The sequence below is a fragment of the Odocoileus virginianus genome, unplaced genomic scaffold (genome assembly GCF_023699985.2).
Source record: "Odocoileus virginianus isolate 20LAN1187 ecotype Illinois unplaced genomic scaffold, Ovbor_1.2 Unplaced_Contig_3, whole genome shotgun sequence".
Lineage (NCBI taxonomy): Eukaryota > Metazoa > Chordata > Mammalia > Artiodactyla > Cervidae > Odocoileus > Odocoileus virginianus.
Genome location: NW_027224320.1, coordinates 3,316,974 through 3,332,759, shown reverse-complemented (window position 1 = coordinate 3,332,759; position 15,786 = coordinate 3,316,974). Strand labels below are relative to the sequence as shown.

At 48.6% G+C, this 15,786-nt stretch overlaps 1 protein-coding gene and 1 non-coding gene across 8 annotated transcripts in view; both read right to left on the bottom strand.

Moving 5' to 3' along the window:
* The window catches only part of NR2C2 (nuclear receptor subfamily 2 group C member 2), a 109,458-nt gene extending 94,195 nt beyond the window's left edge, over positions 1-15,263 (bottom strand). For 2 of the 7 annotated variants that reach the window (XM_020872666.2, XM_020872669.2), the window contains exon 1: positions 13,682-13,983. The gene's annotated coding sequence lies outside the window, so the exon portion shown is untranslated. The other 5 variants (XM_020872668.2, XM_020872664.2, XM_020872670.2 and 2 more) reach the window with 5 other exon arrangements.
* LOC139033816 (U6 spliceosomal RNA) lies at positions 695-801 on the bottom strand. The gene has a single exon (XR_011486299.1). It is a non-coding gene; the product is annotated as a U6 spliceosomal RNA (small nuclear RNA).
* Positions 15,264-15,786: the final 523 nt, after the last annotated feature.

Below are 15,786 nucleotides of genomic sequence, written 5' to 3'. Positions count from 1 at the left end.
AGCCGTGGGATTCTCCAGGCCAGAACGCTGGAGTGAACAGCCATCCCCTTCTCCAGGGGACCTCCTGCCCTGCAGGTGGATTCTTTACCTTCTAGGCCATCAAGGAACCCCTGGGTGGTCCCTAAACCCTTTCCAGTAACTCTGCCACAGTGAACCCAGGAGAAAGGGACTCCACTTTGGACCCACTTTCCGGACAAGGCAGACTTCATTAGTGACTGCACAGATCCATGGTTAACAGGAATTTAAAGCTCTTGTGTGACTCATTCTCAGCATTCACACATAAAACCTATATGGTCCCATCAAGTGTGCAGTACACCAAATGCACATACAGTCCACAAGCCTGACCATTCCTCAGTCACTGAATATTCTGCAATGCAACTTCACAGAACACTTTCCTACAGTTCTCACCTAAAGTGCCATATTTTTTTTTGAGACTTTTTAAAAAGTTTTTATTTATTTTTCATTTATTTTTATTAGTTGGAGGCTAATTACTTTACAATATTGTAGTGGTTTTTGCCATACATTGACATGAATCAGCCATGGATTTACATGTGTTCCCCACCTCAATCCCCCCTCCCTCCCCATCTGATCCCTCTGGGTCTTCCCAGTGCACCAGCCCTGAGCACTTGTCTCATGCATCCAACCTGGGCTGGTGATCTGTTTCACCCTTGATAGTATACTTGTTTCAATCCTAAAAAATATGGAATGCTTCACGAATTTGCGTGTCATCCTTGCACAGGGGCCATGCTAATCTTCTCTGTATCGTTCCAATTTTAGTATATGTGCTGCCGAAGCAAGCACCTAAAGTGTCATTTTAAGCACTGATGTCTGTAGAACTTTTTTACTCTGGTAACCTTCTATATTCTATCCACTGTTAGACAGCAGCCACTTCAATTATCACTAATTCCCCTTCAGATTATTTTATTACCAAAATGAGAGAGAGATGAGAGAATGAAACCATGACAGACAAATAAGAGAAGGATGGCCCGTGACTTCAAGGACCACTTGTCCTGTAAGAGCAGGCATTACACCGACCTTGACAGTGACCCCAGGTCACCAGTGTCCGTGAATGATCTTCATAGAACAAGATCAGGTCCAAGACGAGGGAGGAAGTGTTTCCGATCATTTATTCTTTTAATAAGGAGCCAAGACTTTTAACATTTGTTTACTCCTCTTTGTTTTACAAGAAAAAGCTTTGAGAAACACTCTTGTCTCTTCCCCTACTTAGTCTGGTTCCAACTAATAAGAGACAGAGGAAAAAAGAATGACTTCCTCGGTACCAGAAATCAACTTGATAAGAACATAACTACTGCATGTGAAAAGTCTAGACCTCTAATCTTTTTTCCTTAAAACCATAAATAAGAGCACTCTAAGGAATCAGATGGATAAAGATAGCAAACAGATACACTACATTAAGAAATAAAATCTAAATAGATACACTACATAAGAAATAAATCCAGATATGCAGCTGTGACTGTAACGCTTTGAGGTGTTACTAGCATTTCTGCTGCTGCCAACTGTGTTTTGATGCAAGAAATACATGAACTTGAGTATTAAAAAAATAGTGTTAGGGCAATGTCACTGAGTATTAGAGCAGAGAAATGACAAACTATCAGAAAGGCATACCTTTCTACCAGGTTTCCCTAGAAACCTAGAGGTGCTTTCCCTAGAGGTGCTTGAACCTCCAAGATATGAGGTGGAAAGGATTTTATAGGCGACTATCTCATAGACAGTAACTCAGAAACCTTTCTGTAGTGACTCACTTGAACACTAAATTTGCAGGACTAATCAACCTCAGATACGGCTCAGGGGGTCCCAAGATACTGCTAATGACTGGTGGTTACAGACATTAGGTCTCAGGAAAGTAGCAGTTAGCTGTTAAGTTTAGAGAAGCTAAACATTCTGCATATTAATCCTTTGTTGATTATATAAATGATAAATATCTTCTACTCTGCAGTTCATCTGCTTACTTTCTTTATGGTGTCTTTCAATGAACGGAAGTTCTTAAGTTTCATAAGGCTGAATTTTTTTCTTTACAGTTTGTACTTATGAAAATTCTGTCATACCCCAAAGTCACAAGCCTAATTTTAAAATGTTTAAGTCTCTCACATTTAAGTGCTCAATCCATCTGCAAATTAACTCTTGAGTCAGAGGTAGACAAAGGGCCCAGCGCATTTTCCTCAAATACAGATAATCAATTTTCAACCCCATTTATGGAACAATCTAGGCTTTCCCCATTAATCTGCACTGACACTTCGGCCACATCTCGAGCTTCCCTGTGAGGATGTGATTCCAGGTTCTCTGTTCTACTGCCCTGCTGTCCTACCTTCCTCTGTCTACTCATCTGATACTACCCCTTTATAGCTCAGGCTTGCTCTCTGTTGGGGCAAGTGCCCCTCCCCCCCCACCTTGCTCTCCCTTCCACACCAACCTCTTGGTCTATAGCAAACACTCAATACCCAGAGCAACAACCTTTCTTTATATATGGGATTGACCAAAAAGTTCGTTCGAGTTTTTCCCATAAGGTGCTGTGGAAAAACCGGAATAAACTTTTTGGCCACCCCAATACTTGATGTCTTATAATTCTTGATCTGTTAGTCTTCTGCCATCAAAGGTGCCACAGGCATCACCAACAGCAGCTTAGGAAGTGCTTACAAATGAACATGGAGGAATGTGCCCCTCTGGAAAAGCAAGCAGATACAAAGAGAATACCAGAGAGACTGAAACTATGAAAAGTGCTTTCAACACTGGTTTAAATCCAGTGAGACCAGGTAGGAGAGAGAAATTTTTAAAAATATATTCCATTTCATCATATTTGAAAAAACATGTTAAGCTGCAGACCATATCTTATCCTCAGGTATAAACCAAAGCAGACAGAGGCTGCTTCTTGCAGGCATCACAATGTAGTAGGAAATAAGTAAAACAGCATCCTCTAGTGATGTCAGGAAGTGAGGGGGAACCTTTAACTTAAATGCCCTAGAAAAAAAAGATAATGTCAGCGGGTCAGGCTCATCTCAGAGCTTGTTTTACTGGCTACCCCAGCCACAGGCGGCCCCTGGGACACAGGGAAGAGTGAAGCCTTGGAAAGGGTATTGGGAGATGGTTATCAATTAGGGGGTGTCTTTCAAGAAACAGCAGCTCTGGGGAACAGTGGGTTATGTCCACATGTAGTTTGAAAAGCCATATTCACTAGTACAACATAATTCTGCACTTGAAATCTGAAAAACAAAACAGAAAAACCCTACTGTTTAGACACCACAAACTAGACAGAGCCCTTGGAGACAGGCTTGCTGGCAGAGCGAAGCAGCGTCATGCAGAAGTAACTGCCGCTTGCTGCGTGCTCAGGGCGCCCCGGCCCTGCAGGCGCCAGCACCGCGGGCAGGACGCTACCGCAGCCCTGCTTCAGAAGCGCGAGGCTTCACAGGCTGGCGCTCACCCACTCGGCTTCTAACCCTGAGCACCGCACCCCCTTTCCTAATTCATTAACCAGAGAGCGTGAAACCACATACCCTGAGTCAAATGACAACACAACCAACCTACTACAGAACACTTTCCTTTGGTGGTTTTAAACTAAACAAGTTCAACTATCATCCATCCTTTTACAATAATCAGGCAACAAGTTGCGTGCTGAGCATGAGTAAGAAGAAGAAGAAGAAATAAAGGAGAAGGCCCTTGTCCTTGAAGAACTTCTGACGGAAACCAGAAGGGCTGAGCAGGGCCAACGCTACAGTCCGAAGGGGGACGCAGCGACAGTGTCGCAGGAGAGAGAGGAGCCAAGGCGGCTGGTCCTGAAGGGAGGCGGAACCGAGCAGACGGACAGAGGGCAGCGGGAGAGTTCTAGGCAGACCAGACCGCGGGGGCACCCCCCAGTGAGGACTGGCGGCGACCCGGGGAGACTGCTGGAGGGCCAAGGAAGGAGGGAGGCGGACGCGGAGGACGAGAACCGCCAGAGTGCGGCAGGGAGAGGCGGCAGCGCCTCAGAACAAAGCCTTCCGGGGACAGCGAGGGGGTGGCAGGGAAGGACGGTCTGCGCAAGGCCAGTCACAGTGGCGGCGACGAAGACTAGGGACACAGAGCCTGAACCCGAACGGGCGAGGCCTTCCTGTGCCGCACACCGGGACCGCAGGGCACAGCACAGACACACCATCACAGACCGCAGGGTGGCAGGAGGGAAACACTACAGCCTGGCCGTACGTGGCAGGAGGTCTTAGAACATAAACTCCTTCAAATTCAAGATCAGTATCATTCTGAACAACAACGAGGACACAATGGTGACTTCAATCAACTCCCCCAGATTTACAAAAAGCCTCCAGCTGACCAAACTTTGCAACCAGGGTGTCTTTGGTCTCAGCAGGGGGCTACAGACCCCACTGCAGTGAAAGCGGGGCTCAGCCTGGGGACACCTGAGTCCCAGGGAGCTGGAGGAGAACCCGGCCGTGCTCTCCACAGGGGCAGCTGAGAGGCCAAGGTCTCAGATGACAACAAACAAGTCGTGGGACAAGGAGACTCTGTCTTCGCTGGTAGGAACGGGTGAGCCTGCCTTCCCCTTCACAAAGACCTGATTCACATCATCCTTATTTATATATTATGTGGCCCCAAATTACATAACATTTAAAGATCTACTGCCTTGATATTTCCTCATCTAAACAAATACACTGGGTTCAGAGGCCCTGGCAGGCTTCTAAGCTGATCTCTCTGATACTGGACTGCACGATATTATCAGGAAGAACAGACCTCAATACATATATAAAGGGCCTAACACTGGGCCAGGCACACAGCAGGCAATGCACTGCATGGGCGCTACTGCTAGCACAGATTTCAAAGTCATGTGAAAGCAACAACAAACTGTGTGATACATATTATAATCAGGAATAGGTCCCTCATTTTGACATAAGAGCCATATGAAATTTAACTACATATGTATTATATACTCATACAATATTTATAATTCACTCTATTAAACTGCACAACTGAGAAATCAAAGGGCTGAGTTAGGATAAATCTCACAAATATTTAAAAACAAACACACACCAACAACTGTTTGTAAAATACTACTGCGTATAGCATTTCTTGCCTGGGAAATCCCAGGGCAGAGGAGCCTGATGGGCTACAGTCCCTGGGGTCGCAAGAGTCGGACACAACTTAGTAAACGACAAGAGAACTTCTTGACGGGAAACAAGGTATTCAGTCTAAGTTTTATTATGCTACGACTGTCAGAAGTCTCTTTGTGCTCAAGAGAAAATAAAAATTAAAATATAAATATAAAAAACCTGAGAACTTAAAAAATGAGAAATACACAGCTGAAGACTTGAAATCACAGATCAAGACGTGAAATTACAGATTTCTGAAAGCAGGAAACAGAAATCCAGCGGCAGCTGTAGTGAGCATCCACCACCACGAAAGATGCTCACGGGGACACCGGCAGGGCAGGCTGAGGTGCACACCCTGTCGTCAGGAGGAGACTCAGAGATGACTTGGCTCTGGGGTGGGGTGAGCTCCTGTGCCCACAGGAAACCTGCTTCTCCCTGTTACAGGGCTGGGCTCCAGGAAACGGCGGTGGTGGTGCGTGGGGCCGGGCAGGCGGCTGAGCAGGGACTGTGGGGAAAGGGAGCGGCTCTCAGCTCTGTGGAGTCCCCGTGACCAGAGCACTGCTCCAGGTCACCGTGTGGAGACCTGTCCTGAGACTCTACTGCACACGGCCCACCCCAGGGGGCTCTCAGTTTACCAAGGGCCCAAGTGCAAGGACTACATGCAGCCTCCTTGTTTCCATTAGTGTCACCCAACGAGAGCTGGAAGGAAAGCAGGACAGCTCTGTGGGGCACCTACAATGTGCCTGACATCACTGCTGCTGCTGCCAAGTCGCTTCAGTCGTGTCCAACTCTGTGCGACCCCATAGATGGCAGCCCACCAGGCTCCGCTGTCCCTGGGATTCTCCAGGCAAGAACACTGGAGTGGGTTGCCATTGCCTTCTCGAATGCATGAAAGTGAAGTCACAGTAGGCAGCTTTCAATCCTTAAATTCATACCTTCTGAGTAGGTGCAACATTATTAGCTCCACCAATGCAGACAGGGGAAAAAAAAGGAGACTTAGAAGTTTAACCCACTTGTCCTAACCACCCAGTTGGAAAAAGTGTACCTGGGGTTCTAACTCAGGCTTCTCTGACTCGACAGCCACAACCTTCCCTCTGCACCAGACTGCCCTTCAAAATGGTTTCCTGAAAGACGAAGTCAACAGAAGAGAATTATAGAGAGTGACAGGAGACCAGCTAATCCTCCAAAGGAACAAGCGGCTTACATCAATATGCTAGATCTTTAGTAACTTATTTACACAACCGCTAATTCCTAAATATGTGACTGATGTTTCAGTGTTACTCACAGAAATTTCTGACCTAGCTCCACCCAGACAGCAACAGGCCAGTTCCTTTGGAACCTGAACACATTTCCCCTTATAAATTTTACTGACATAATAATCATACTGATTAAAATAGTGAGGGTAATTTTACAGTCTTTAAAGTAAAAATTTTTCTACTGAGGCATAACAAGCAGATACAAAAGTGCACACAAATCATATAATGGAACAGCTCCGCGCAGCTTCACTCAGTGAACACACACACACAAACCGCACTCCCCTCGGAAACAGCACGGCAGGCACCTCCAAGGCCCCTCCCTCACAGCCCTCAGGGCCACTCACTTCCCTGCGGTCCTGACCTCCCCTCTCCTGGATTCCGCTCGTTTCTGAGCTGTGTGTTGGTGTAGGTTTCCTGTGTCTGGCTTCTTCTGCTCACTGTTGTGATGACCATGAGTAGCGAGTGCATCTTCACGCCTGGATAGTATTCCAGCACGTGCCTGGGGCACTATCTACTTATCCACTCTACAGCTGATGAGCACTGAGATGTTTCTAGTTTGGAGCTCTAATGACTGGCATTCCTCTGAGCACTCCTGCACGGAAGGTCCCCAGCTGAAGGTGGTATAACTTATCATTTTCCAACTTTACCATGGTGTGAAAGGGATATGCATTCAGCAGAAACTGCACTTCAATTTTTGAATTTTGAACTGATTTTTGAATTTTGAAAGTCTTCTCAGGCTAGCAGTGTACAGTTATGATCCCCTCATGATGCCAGGCAGTGGCAGCTACCTCCCAGTCAGTCACATGATCTACTGTTATAATTATTACTGTTACAATTAAACAATTAAACTGTTACAATTATTCTGTTTCTCACTTTGAATACAATAGTCAATAAATTACTGGAGATATTCAGTAATCATAAAATAGACTTACATCACACGATTTTGCCCAACTGCAGGCTAAAGTCAGTGTTCTGAGCATATTTGAGGCAAACAAGGCTAAGGTTCGATCTCTGGCAGGTTAGGTGTATCAAGTACATTTTTATGTTTACTTTCAACTTATGAATTACCCCATCATAAATCAAGGAAGATCCATATGTACCTTTTGATGCAATGCTATCTTCTCTTCACTTGAAAATTTTCCTACTTTAAAAAACTATCTTTTATCTCTCCCGAAAAGAGACACATTATAAATTCAGGACTTCCCTGATGGCCAGTGTTGAGAATCTGCCTGCCGGTGCAGCGGACATGGGTTCGATCCCGAGTATGGGAAGATCCCACATGCTGCGCGGCAACTAAGCCAAGTGCCCCAACTACTGAGCCAGCGCTCTAGTGCCTGGCAGCTGCAGCTACTGAAGCCTGTGCGCCTACAGCCCACCCTCCCCAGCAAGAGAAGCTGCTGCAAGAAGGCCACACACCCCAGAGAGTAGCTCCCACCTCGTTGCCACTAGAGGAAGCCCACGCACAGTAACACAGACTCAGTGCAGCCAAAAATAACATTCTTAAAAAGCTTTAAGTTTTACAAAATCTGTACTGTAAAAACAAACAAACAAATAAATCAGTACTGTAAAGCCACTGACTGTGTGGATCACAACAAACTGTGGGAAATTGTTAGAGATGGGAATACCAGACCACCTGACCTGCTTCCTGAGAAATCTGTACGCAGGTCAGGAAGCAACTGTTAGAAGTGGACATGGAACAACAGACTGGTTCCAAATCGGGAAAGTGGTTCGTCAAGGCTGTATATTATACAGAGTACATCATGGGAAACGCTGGGTGGGATGAAGCACAAGCTGGAACCAAGATTGCTGGGAGAAATATCAATAACCTCAGATATGCATATACCACCACCCTTACGGCAGAAAGCAAAGAGGAACTAAAGAGCCTCTTGATGAAAGTCAAAGAGGAGAGTGAAAAGGTTGGCTTAAAGCTCAACATTCAGAAAACTTAAGATCATGGCATCTGGCCCCATCACTTCGTCGCATAGATAGATGGGGAAACAATGGAAACAGTGAGAGACTATTTGGGGGGGGGCCTCCAAAATCACTGCAGATGGTGACTGCAGGCATAAAATTAAGAGACGCCTGCTCCTTGGAAGAAAAGTTATGACCAACCTAGACAGCATATTAAAAAGCAGAGACATTACTTTGCCAACAAAGGCCCGTTTAGTCAAAGCTAAGGTTTTTCCGGTAGTCGTGTATGGATATGAGAGTTGGACCATAAAGAAAGCTGAGCGAAGAAGAATTGATGCTTCTGAACTGTGGTGTTGGAGAAGACTCTTGAGAGTCCCTTGGACTGGAAGGAGATCCAACCAGTCCATCCTAAAGGAGATCAGTCCTGGGTGTTCACTGGAAGGACTGATGTTGAAACTGAAACTCCAATATTTTGGCCACCTGATGTGAAGAGCTGACTCACTGGAAAAGACCCTGAAGCTGGGGAAAATGGAGGGCGGGAGGAGAAGGGGATGATAGAGGATGAGATGGTTGGATGGCATCACTGACTCAATGGACATGAGTTTAAGTAAACTCTGTGAGTTGGTAACGGACAGGGAGGCCTGGTATGCTGCAGTCCATGAGGTCGCAAAGAGTCAGACTGAGTGACTAAACTGATAAACATATTCCAATCAGCAATCTTTTCAGCAAAAGACTGACATGCACTTTGAGACATCTGCTTTTATCCTTGGTAAAAGGTGATTTTTCAATAATTCTAAGCTTATTCACCTAATCAATCTAGTAAAAGGATGCATTATTTCAGAAGCAATGGAGCAGGGGATGAGAGAAGCAATGAGGACGCTACAAACGACATTTCTGAAATGTTCAACAAATACTACACAATCAGATACACTATATAATAAACACCACCAGTGGAAACGCATCCTGAAGCCTGATGGCATTAACTTCCTAAGAGCCATCCCATCTCAGCTGGCTATCTTTCTCAGTGGAGATCTACCTGCCACACAGAGGTAGGTAGTTATTGAAGAACATGAAAAAAAAACACGTCAGGTGCCCAGGAAAACCATGCCGCCTCAGATCTGCTCTCTGGCCCACCAGCCTCTCACTTCTCTCTCCGCTCTTTGGATGCCACTCACCCCGTTTGCCAAGCCTCAACACCTTCTCTCCCGCGTTCCGCTAATCCAAGCAGGAGAGAATGATAGCCTCTTCTACCGTTGGCATGAAATTCCTGCCTACTGACTCATTAACACTTCAAGGAATCTTCAGCATTACTTGTCCATAATATTAGAATATAAGGTTTCACCTCCTTTTACAGACTTTTGTTGTCGTTTAGTCACTCAGTCACATTCAACTCCTTTGCAACCCCATGGACTGTAGTCTGCCAGGGTTCTCTGTCCATGGGATTTCCCAGGCAAGAATAAATCTAGTGGACTGCCAATTCCTCCTTCAGGGACTGAACCCACATTGCCTGCCCTGGCAGACGAGTTCTTTACCACTGACAGCCACCAGCGAAGCCCTCCCGTTATGGACTTCAAGGCCTCTTATTACAGTGAAGCAGGTAATTTTTATTGTCCCTAAAAATCGCACCTTGCCTCAGGCTGACTGTCATGATTACAGGCTCACTGGAGCCTGTGGGTAATCAGAAAGATACTTGAGTATCTGAGCCAATCTCTTCCTTTCCCATCCTTATCCCCTCCCATCCCTCTGCTCCCAGACCCCAGATGCTGGGGTAGAAAGCTGCTCTTTCTGTCCCCTACGCGTGTCCTACGCCCATGCCCTAATCTGGGCTTTCAAGTCCCCTATCCACTCCCCCATCATCACTGTGGCTGTACTGCTGAGAGTTCCCAGGAGACTTGCCTTTGAGTACAGAGTCCCTGCTGCTTAAACTCAAGCACTCAGGACACCTGAAGAAAGGATGGAAAGCAGGAAGCAGCTGTCCCTGACAAGGGCTATGGGGGGAGAATGGCAGGGTGGGACAGTCACAAAGAGAACCTCAGCCCCCAGGCCGAGTAGGCTGAGGCAAAAGAAACTCCAACAACAGATAAAGAAGAGCCTATTAAAGATGATAATCATACCTGGAGGAAAAAAGTCTACAGAGAGTTCCCCATAACTAGCAACAAAGTGAGAAGCGGAAACTAGCCTCTAACAGAGGACTTCTGCAGCAGGCGTGAGGCTAGCCCTGATGAGCCTTAACATGGGCCCTTCCCAGGCTTCTCCCATGCAGCACTGATTAAGGGGGACTGGCATCTGCTCCACGGAGGCTCTGGGACTAAAGGAGCACACGGCACGAGAGGACTCAAGGGTAAAAGTACCCAGGTGAGAGCCCTCAAGCATGGAGACAGTCAGGGAGCGAGGCGCACGAGCCAGCGCTCAGGGCCCAGGCTGAGGGGGGCGGTGACAGGCCCGCCTGCCTTGCTCTCTATGCCACCTGGGAACAAGAGGCCCCTGTTCCTGACCCCGCTCTCAGTGCTGGCTCCCCGCCTCCCCATCTTACAAGCATGGAATCTCCCCACTTGAAGTTCCAGAGACAGGAGTCACTTGACTCCTTGGAGACAATCACTAAAACTTCCCAGAAGCCCTCATTAACTGCGGTTATCACAAAGCTTTTCCTCTTTCTGAAAGGCATGTTTATGACAACAAACTTAAAGGTCACCACAAATGCAACTGCTAAAAGCAATAAATAATGATATATTACATACATATATATAAAAAAAGATACAGATATATTTAGCTTTTCCTCTAAACTATAAGTTCTTTAGCTACCCTAAGGAGTTCAAGGAATCAAAAGCGCTGGATTGAAAAATAATACCAAAAAGTTCTTAAACAGGACAGAAAAGAAACATCCAAAAATAAGTGATTAAATAAAAGGGTGACTGTTTAAAAAACATTTTAACATTTGCAAAATCTGTATTATATAAAATAAGTCAACAGAAATGTTCCATTTACCAGACTCTTAAGCAGAAGTTTGATACGTATCTGACAAATCCGCTTGTAATGTTGGTAAATCAATTACAAGGTGACTTTCAGTAACTATTCCATGATTCATCTTTGAAAAGATAACTTTTAAATTAATGTCTACAGAGACTGAATTCCCAACTCTCTGCAAGCTCACGAAGTCTTCTCTGTCCTTTGATCCTCTGTGATACAGTAAGACCAGCATTTTCTCTTTCAAGAAAATCACACTGGTGCCTTAACTCCCTAGTTAAAGTAAATGGCATGAATATATATGCTGTTTATTAAAGAGTTCCATTCTCACTAACTTCCATATAGTTTACCTTATGATACAATTATCTATTTCTTGTCTCAAAAAAATAAAAAACCATAAATCAACACATTGGGTGAATAGAAAAGGATTCCTCTCCGGTTTCTTTCGTGTATTGTGGACTTTCCAGGTGGCACAGGGGTGAAGAATCTGCCTGCCAATTCAGGAGACAAGAGATGTGGGTTCAATCCCTGTATAGATAGAGAAGACCCCCTGGAATAGAAAACCACAACCCACTCCAGTATTCCTGCTTGGAAAATTCCACGGACAGAGGAGCCTGGTGGGCTACAGTCCACAGGGTTGCAAAAAGTTGGACACAACTGACGCACGCACACTGTGTCTGCAGGCAATGCTTCCTACCTCACCAAATACTCTAACAGATATTTATCTTATTGCTGACACTGCTTCTTAACCGCTCAACAAGCCCACGTAAAAAGACACCAGTAATGAGCAGCAGCTTAGTCGTCAGAGATATCAAAAGTGTCAACAATTCAATCACTCAACAAGTAGTCACCAAGCCACTATGCTAAGTGCTGGAAATACAATGATGTACAAAATTATTCCTGCTCTCATGAGGTAACAGGAACAGGTATCCATCAAACGATCACATTACGGAGTGTAATTATGCAGCGAGAGAAATGTTATAAAGAAAAAGAACACAGTGTAAAGAAAAAGAAGTTGACCTAGAGTGGTATGGGTGATCAGAGAGGGACTCCCTAAGGACGTGAGGCTTATGCTGACATCTGCAGGACTCTGCTGGGGGTGGCGGGTGGGACAGCAAATTTGAATTTTAAGGAAAAGGGAACTGCATCTGAAAGAGCCTGGGGTAAAGGTAAGCCACACCTTCAAGGAAGCTGAAAGCAGACGGGTGTGTTTCGTGCACAAGGAGCTTGGAATACGGGGATAAGAAAATGATGAAAAGTCTTAGAAACGTTTGAAAATAGGGAGGAGGAAAAGGACCTCTAGCATTATGTTCTGGTAGGGCTTGAGCACTATAATGCCTGTAAGAGAAACTTATGAATTGTAAAGCACTGGACAATTTTGTCCATAGTATTAGTCCCACTACTTCTCTTTCTAAATACACTTTTGGCCTGGACGCCAAGTGACCAGCTGAAAGCATACGAGCCAAAATTAGTTCCCCAGAGTTCCAATCCAGAGTTCTGCCCTATAACATATTGTCTAAAATTTTCACTGTTTGCCTCACTTAATCAGTCCAATGTCTTTTCCAGACAGCGAGTTCATGACAATGATAACTCCAATTTTGAGCATTTTTAACACACTTTTCTAAGCTCCTTATTTACATTTAACTCATTTAATCCTGAATTCTAGAAGGAAAGTTCTATTCACCATCCAGATGAAGACACTGAGGCTCAAAAAAGTTAAATGACTTTTACCCAAAGTCACGGGACTAGTAAATACTGCACTGTTAACCACAACACTAGCTTCTGCCTACATTTGTCTGTAGGTGTGTATGTATATATATTGAGGGAAGAGGGACAGAACAGAACGCAGGTGTTTGGAATTACACTCACATACTTGACACCCACCAATGTCTAAATCATCTAGCACCCGGGTAACAGTGGGGCTCAGCAGTATCTGAGGAATTGAAGGGATGATAAAGGATTTTAATGTGGAAGTAAAGTCATTTTCTGATGCTTTCCCACCAAGTCATGTATTCAACAACTATGCATTTCAAGGCTTTATTTTCCTTGAGTCTCGTTGATTATTCTTCTCTGTTACCTTTATCATATTTCACAGACTTTAGCTCGGAGGTGGAGGGGGGAAACGGATGGAGCAATGAACTAGCTGGCCAGCCTCACTGCACACCGAACGCCCTTCCCTCCTGGGCTCTGCACTAGCCCTTTTCTCTCTCCCATGCTATTCATCCCTTGGTTTCTTCTATTCAATCACCTTCTCACAGAGGTCCTCCCTGACCACTGAATGACAGTTTTCTCAGGCCTGCAACACATCACCCCCCACCCCCGATTCTAGGAGAGCAGGGGCCTGGTCTATCTGGTTCTCTGAATCTATCCCAGTACCCTGGGCTGAGCGAATACATATTTAACCAACTAATGAAAAGACAATACTCCGGATTCCCCTCTGTTCTCTGAAGCCCTCCATACCCGTAAGCTTTCCACTCCAGGTGGCTCCACACTCCATTTTCAAAAATAACAACACTTCTGCAGGACTCGAGGTTTGCAAAGTAGCCTGGACTCCATTTTCTGAGTTGAGCACCTCACACGAGCTGACAAGGGAGGTCCGACCTGGTAAGAACGCCCATCCTCCCATTTTAGGGTCGATGAAATTGAGCCTCAGGAAAGGGATTCGCCCGCAGCCGCGCCGACAACACGGGCAGGAGCCCTAAGAGGTGTCGATTCCACAAAGCCCTATCCCACGAGCCGACGGCCCTGGGTTCAGGATGCTTCATCACCTTTATTACTATTGTTCAGCAGCACTCATTCCGCACTCAATCCAGGCGAAGGACGCGCGCCGGCCTTCGTCGCGTCCCCGCGCGTCCCTCGAGCCCCCGGCCACGCCCCGCCCCCAAGCCCCACGCCCCGCCCCCAGGCCCCCACGCCGTGCCCGGGTCTCTGCTCCCGCCCCGCCAAAGGCTCCCGCGCTGCGCGGGGACCACCCTGCCATCAGAGCCCAATCAGCAGAGGCTTAGGGGGCGGGGCCGCGAGTCCCCGGCCCTCCTATCTGGGCGCCAATTGACCCCTTCAGCTGTCACTCAGAAGGTCGCAGCCGCACACCCGCCTTCCTCCCTTTCCTCCAACCCTCCCCTCCGGGGGGGGGGGGTACAAAAAACAGAAACGGCGGTTGGGCCACGGCGGTCGCCAACGGCGGGCGGGAAGCGGAGGGGAGAGGAGCCGGGGAGCGAGGGAAGGAGGGCTCTGGGGAGGAGCAGGCGATGAAGGAGGAGGAGGAGGGGAGCCCGGCCCAGCCGGAGCCGTCGCCGCCGAGGACAAAATGGCGGCGCTGGCGGAGGGCCAACTGTGAGGCGGGGCCGCCGTGTCCCCCCTCCGCCCCCACCCTCGCGCCGGCCGGGCCGGTCAGGGGGAGCCCGCTCGCCTGGCCGGCCGCGGGCGGGGAGGGGAGGGGAGCGGCCCGGCCCACTATGCAAAGCGGCCGGCGCCACCGCCCCGTGGCAAAGGTAAAAGGGTCGGGTTCAGCCGCCGCCGCCGCGGCGCCTCCATGTCCGCGCGCCAGGCCCGCCCCCTCCGCCGCCGGCCCGAGCCCGCCCCGGCCCTTTTTTTTTTTTTTCCTTCAATTTTTACCTCAGGATTTGGCGCCAAAGCGGCCTCGAAGCGGGTCCCGTGTCTGCGGCGGGTCGGCCCCCGGCGCGGAGGGCAGGACGCGGGGATGAGGCCGGCTTCCCGGCGTCGGCGTTTGGCGGGAGCCCCCGGGCCGCTTAGGCTCGCAGGGCAGCTGGCGAGAGACGGGACGCCGAGGTGGGAGCTGGACGGCGGGGGCGGGCCCGGAGGCGCCGCCGGGGTCGCGGGGAAGGAGGGGTTTGTTATTGTTTTTGTCAGTGAAAGGTCAGAGTTCGTGACCCCGGTGCCGCCGCCGCCGCCGCCGCCCGCGCGCTGGGAGGAGGAGGGCGAATGTTCTTCTTCCTCTTCCCAGCGCCAGCCTCGCCGCGGCCGCGGGGGGCGGGCGAGCACGCGATTGGCTGAGGCGCGCGCGCGCGCCGGAACGCGCCGGCCGCCCCGCTCCGGCCGGCCCCTCCGCGGCCGCGGCCCGGGCGGCGTCTCCGGTGTCCGCTGGGGTCTCCGCCCGGGCTCGGTCGCGCCGCCATACGGCCACCACGGAGGTTAAACGCCGGGGTCATCGGGGCGAGGGGTTGGCTGGTCGTTGTCAAAAACCGGGAACGCCGGCCTCCCGTTATTCGGGGTCGCCCGCCCGCCCCTCTCGGGGGGCCCGCGAGCTCCTCGAGGCCGGGTGGGGGCCGTGTTCTCGCCGTAACGTCCCCCACCCCGGCCTCCGCCGAGCCCAGCCGAAGCCTCTGTGCTTGTGGACTGAAGAAGTGATGGCGGCGGAGCGCCCGGAGGGCGGAAGTGGGTGGTTTGTTGGGTGGGCGTTGACCTGTTCGTGCCCTCGGTGCGGATGATCCGAGGATGCACCAGCTTCTGGGAGTATCAGGTAACGTGTTGAAGCCCTGCCAAACCTGTCACTGTCTTTTCTGGAATATATGCCCCAAGTCTTAACGTCCAGAGTCTCCTCGCGG